Below are 6,185 nucleotides of genomic sequence, written 5' to 3' on the forward strand. Positions count from 1 at the left end.
TAAGAAGCACCACAGATTTTTTTATGGTTATAGAAACATAGCTATGTTGTGGTAGTACTGAGCTAGACCTTAGGAGAACAACATTTATCTAGTAGTTCAGCCTTCCCCATTCTAAGCAATCTTCAGTAAACCTTGGCATATCTCATCTCAGCTTTCCACTTTATACATACTCCCTTTGTTCTGTTCTTTGACTGCCTTAGGCTGCCCATTCATTAGGGCAATGACTCACTCTTACAGTGGGTAGCAGAAGACACAGTACTGAAAGATGTTTGGGGATTGCTGAGTGTTGTTTTGGCACTGCTAGGTGTTAACACTGCACAGAAAATCCAACAAAAGTTAACCTACCTTATTCAATACAGCAATCATCCTGTATTAACTTTTCTACTTGGGAGAGGCAGAAAATTTATTGCATGCAGTCTTATTCCCTTATTTTTGACACTGTGTGCCTGAAGTGCCTGAAGTAGAAGGTAAAATTGAAAAATGAATCGTTGGAATAATTCTAATGAAAAATAAGTAATACAGTTCTTCTGGGAGATGATTATTGAGCTTGTAGCCCATATGTATATACAATCTAGAATAGCTTTGTGACTGCTGAGAGTACAAAAGCTCTCATTTCTACAAGCTGGTGAGCGGATCGAAGGATCATAGTCATACTGGTAGAAGGGCTCTCTGTAGAGGTTAAGCAGTCCAACAGGGAACCCAAAGCAAAAGCATCACCAATACAACGTCAGCTGAGCCAAGGCTTTGCCAGGTTAGTTCCTGAAAGTGTGCATATTCTCCCACGTTCCCAGTTAAGCTGTTCCTGTGCAATCTTCTTAGTGAAGACTTTTTCCTGGAGTTCAGACTGAACCTCCCACACCATAGCTGGTGTTATTGCTCCTTGCTGTGTCACCTGCCACTGCCCATCTTTTTTCCTTTCCTGGAAGTAGCTGTAAGCAACTAATACCTGGTACCTTGTTTTCCTCTCCTCCGGGCTATACAAGACCGACTCTCTAACTGTAGGCCCCTGATCATCCTGAACAGTCATCTGCAGACTTTGTCCTGCTTCTCAGCAACCTCTTTGAACAGGAGGAGCCCAAACCTGCATGCAATACTCCAGAGGAAGCCTCACCACTGATGGTCACACTTCTTCTAATGCAGCTTCTTAATGCCATTCTTTTTGATGGGGGCTCACTGTGGGCTCCTACCCCGCTTCTTGTCCACCACAATCCCCAGCTCATTCCCAGAAGGGTTGTGACGGATGCATGCAGTCCCCAGCCTGTTTTCGTGCATGGGGCTCTTCTGCTAAAGTAGCAGAGCTCTGCATTTCACCTTACTGAGCTTCAGGAGGTTTCTGTTGACACTGTTCACAAACCTCTAGAGGTGCCTTTGAATCAAAGCTCTATTATTCAGAGTAAGGACTTGTTCCCCTCACCTCAATTTAGTATTGCCCGGAAAATTGGGCAGGAGGAATTGGAAACTAATGGTAGAACATCTTCAAAAGTTCTAATAGCAATTGTTCTAATTCTGCAGTGAAAGGCTGTTAGTACCACAGTTTATCTGACTCTCCTAAGTTAACAAAAAGACCTCCTACTAAAACAGTTATGAAAACAACCCTTGTCATTTTTTGTGAGTTTGTGAAAAGACATCTCTTACAGAAAAACAAAGGTATGTAGTTATTTTTATATGAGAGTCACATTATATTGAACTACAAGTTTTTTAGCATAAATCAAGGACCACAGCAGTTTCACAGCATTGACTCCTGTAGTAACTGAAACTGAAGTTTGCAGTTTAATGTTTTTGGTAGTATTGAAACAGTACAACAATTGCAATTTACATATTAAGTGCAACAAGCACAGCTCTGCCCAGCACAGCAATACAGCTATGCTGTATGTTCACCAGCTACACAACATATATCAGAATATCTATTTGGATGCAGGCAACCAACCACATAATACAGGTTAAAAAAGTGATAGACTCCAAAAGTACCATAGGATAATGGATTTAAATATGTACAGAAATGGTTGAATCAATCCAATATTGATTTAGTGTTCTGGAGCAATTCTGATAGATCTGAACAACATAGCCTCTTCCAATCATAACTGGCTGTTCTAATTCATGGCGAGTACACATTCTTCTAAGAGAATGTCACATTATGTTGGACTCTTTGGTAAACCTCAACACAATATCTTTTCTGTCTTTAGTATTTTCACAGTTTTTGCTTTTTTTCTTTTTCATTTTATTTTTGCAGGGCATCTGCAGTAATTGACAGTACTCCGCAGCTGTAAAACTATTCTACTTGTATGTTTTAGATTTGCTGTCTTGCAACTCCACATGTGATACCATTATAAATTTTCAAAGGTTGCCCTCTGAGCTGTGTCTGTTCTACTTACTCTAATATGCTCTCATAGCAGACGTTGTCTCCATTTACAGTCAGGCCCATGGTGGTTAGCCCCCTGGAAAAGACTACCTTCTGTTCTTTTCTTATCTGATCTTTGCGGTGGCTAAGGGTTTGCAATTAGGTAGGCCTTTTGGTTTTGACCTTTAATGCCATGGGGGCAATGTGATGATTTTTGTGCCTAAAGAGGAGCAAGTAGAGTACAAGCAGGTTTACTGCTCTAAGGTATGAAATGAAGCAGTGCATGCTTTCATGCTTCAGAAAGCTCTTTGCCATTAATAACAACTGCATTATGTCAAACATCCTGGTCCAAACAGTCAAGGGAACTGCAGGGATGGTGAAGCTAGAGTTAAGTCTTGAGTAGCTTGGTTTTCTCCAGTCATTAAGCATGATTCTCCATGTCCAGGAGCAATAGAAAATAGAGCTTTCTTATTAAGGACTGCTGAATCTGTATAAAATAAACACAAACCATAAGGCAAAAAAGAAAAAAGGTGACGTTTGATAGTCTTCCTATTCACGAAGATACTGTTGAATCCAATATATATTCTGCTCTCTTTCGAACCTCTCCAATTTCTGATGTGAAAGAAATACCCTGGGACATCAAACGAACATTTCCTAGTGTTCTCATCTTTTTGAAGATTCCTACTGAACAAGTGGAGAAAGGTTGAGAGATGAGATTTCATAATACCTCTGTGAAAAATTCTGACTGAAGTTGTGCATTATTAATATAAGGGAATAGGAAGAGGAGAGAACTGTTAAATGAAGTTAAGGTGTTGGAGTTGGGTAAATTTATGTTGTAGTCTTTCGAATTTTGTTTGCAACCGCATACACTTATCTGCTGTTCAAAACAAGAATATAATTTCCTCTAGTTTCAGTGAAATCCAGAAATGATGGCAACCTGCTGTCTGCTGCTGATCTACTTCAATGGCAACTTCTAAAAGAAACTCCCTTGGAGGAAAGCTATCTTTCATCTCTGAGGGGGGGAAAGAAATAAACTCATTAGCACATTTTCTTTGTACTCTAGGAATGTTCCTGTGTCAGTACAGGGTGTGGGAAGACATACTGCATGGCTGCTGGGAACTCACAGTTATCCAGTTCCATTCTTCCTTTCCTTGTGATTAGGAAATAGTCTTAAAAGTGAGACTACAGTGGGCCAAAAAGGACAAAAATGAAAGAACTAGGATTTGTATTCAGCCTCTGAGAGCCTTGTTACATAGAAGTTTTGGATACTACTTACTTGCTGTTAGCTTGTCCTTTTTAAATTGCTTTGCTTCTGTTCATGGCATTTTTATCAGCCTGACAGATCTTAATGTTCATTACCAGGACATTTTTTTTTTCCTGGTCTCACTACTGAGCTAAACAACCTATATTAAAAACAAATATTCATGTTTATGGTGATTTAGCCAGGTGGGCAGAAAGGGGGAGGGCTTCTTTAAAAAAAAAAAAAGAAAGAAAAAAAAACACAACAGAAGCTTCTGTATTTTTAATGTATAAATGTTTTTCTAAGATAAATGTTGGCTCCTAGTTACATCCCCAGTTGTAATAACCTTTTCAAGCCTAGGCTTGTGGATTCTTTCAACTAGTGTCATGATCATCTCAGCCCTTTCCTAGGCTACAAAGCACCACAGTGCTGGGCTTCTTCTTCCACAATAAGTTTTGTTGGGAGCTCTTTCTAACTCCATAAAGTTTTTTTAAGCTGGCTGCAATTAAGTGAGTTATTGGCTAAGATGAAAATTATTGGAGCTCATCATGACAACACCGTTCATCACATTAAACAGTACTGCTGAAGGGAAAGAACAATATACTTCCAAGACAATTCACCTGTGTAGAATTACCCAATAAATGAACAACAGACAGATGGCTAAAAACATTACTGGAAAACATATTTTAAGAAAAATCTTGATTTTCTTTTGCAACAATCTCTAAATACCTCAAATGTTAAAGTCTTTGGCAGTCAAAAAATGCAAAACTACATTTTGTGCCACAGGAAGAAAATAGCTCATTTTTCCCTCTTGCATATTGTTTTATGGTTCTCCCCCTCATCATTTTGCCTCTGACACTGGTACTGCACAAATTGATTCTTATGGCTGATGATTCCTCCATAGTCCCACAGAAGAAATGGGAGCAATGTAACTATCTATCCAAACAGAGCAACCATCTGCAATACTTCATTTCCTCAAGTATAAAGAATTGTACTCTGCAAGTTTGTAATGGTGAATATATATTTATACTACTGTAGCAGTAAAAGATACCAATATGTTACTGCCAGATTATTTGGTTGTCATGCCATGCCTGAACTGAGAGCAGGCTGTGCAGATGGATGAGGCAGCATCCAATGACACCTTTTCCTATAGCACCCTTGATTCTTGTGTTGCAGCTCTGTGGAAGTTTGTGGTGAGTAAAGGAGGAGCCTGAAGAAAGAAATAGAAGAGATGAGCCATTAGAATCGTGCCATAGAGAAATTTGCTTTATTCTCCAACACCCTGCTGCAGAGTTCCTTCATTATTAAACTTTTCAGAATAACTAGTTCTTTGGTACCCAAAAGGAAGCACAGAAAGAGATGGGTTTGCAGAAGTGTTGAACTTTTAGAACAGCGATTGAGAGATATGGAGGCTGTGCAATGAACTGCTGTGAGACAATAAAGTAGAAGAAAGGGGTGAAATTCCTTGTCCATAGATTTCTCAGGCACTCCTGAATGCATACGAATGCAAACAAAGAACTTTGTGGAAATGTATGGAAAGCGTGTGGTCTGGGAATCTCTAGGAGAAAACAGATCTTTCTGACCATCTTTCTGTCTACACTCCAAGCCTCTGCTGGAGTTAGTTAGGATGGAGTCTTCTGTACTAGGTCCTCTCTTTTCTCATCCCCATCTCACCTTATGGGTGCACATTCACTGTCCCTCATCACCCTAATTTATCCCCCACTGCTTCCTCCTACCTATCACCTTCTTTTGTCTTTCTTCTGCAATGTAATTTACATTGCTTTCCACACCTTCCCTCTTTCCCTCTCTCCACAACTTGTATAATTTCCTCCATTTTTTTTCATTCTTTGGCATCAGGAGAGAAAAATCAAATTCAGTAATTGTCAGGAAATTTCTGGTAATTCCTCAAGTTCCCATTATGCACAGGTCCCTTGCTGAGATAAATCAACCTGAATTGTTTTAAATTTTCTTTTTTGCTGTGGGATGTCTGATACCCAGATGTCTAACCTGAACCTTTCCTCCTGAGTTTAAATCTATTACTTTATCCTGTGCCTATTACATACATAGAGAAGAGTGTATTCACTTGCTCTCTGCAGCAACATCTTTACACATCTGAAGACTATTATTACACCTTTCCTTAACATTTTCCTCTCTAGCTTAAGTAGCTTCTGTTGACTTAACTTTTCCCTATAGATAATGTTTGCCTGTGTTCTCACTGTTCCCTCCACAGTGATTTTTGCACATGCCTTTCAAAGCATGTCACCAAAACTGGACACGGTACTCCTGCTGAGTCCCTGGTAATGCTGGTAGTTGTGGAATTCAGTCTTTTGAGCTATAGTCTCTTCTTTCCCTGCCTGTACATAGAGATATAAGAATAAAACGTAACTCCTAGTATACTAGGTTGCGTGTTTTTTGTTTTTTTTCTTTAATTATTATTATTTATCATTAGCATGACACTGTAGATGTTATTCACTATAAACAATTTTTTTTAACAGAATGATTACCTTGCTTCTTCTTGCTCCTCTTCTCTTTACATAAAGAACGATTCCTGCCTCCCAGCATATTTCTTTCTATTACTGAATGTTATCCTGTCTTCTTTACAGAATA

Source organism: Meleagris gallopavo, chromosome 3 (genome assembly GCF_000146605.3).
Source record: "Meleagris gallopavo isolate NT-WF06-2002-E0010 breed Aviagen turkey brand Nicholas breeding stock chromosome 3, Turkey_5.1, whole genome shotgun sequence".
Classification (NCBI taxonomy): Eukaryota; Metazoa; Chordata; class Aves; order Galliformes; family Phasianidae; genus Meleagris; species Meleagris gallopavo.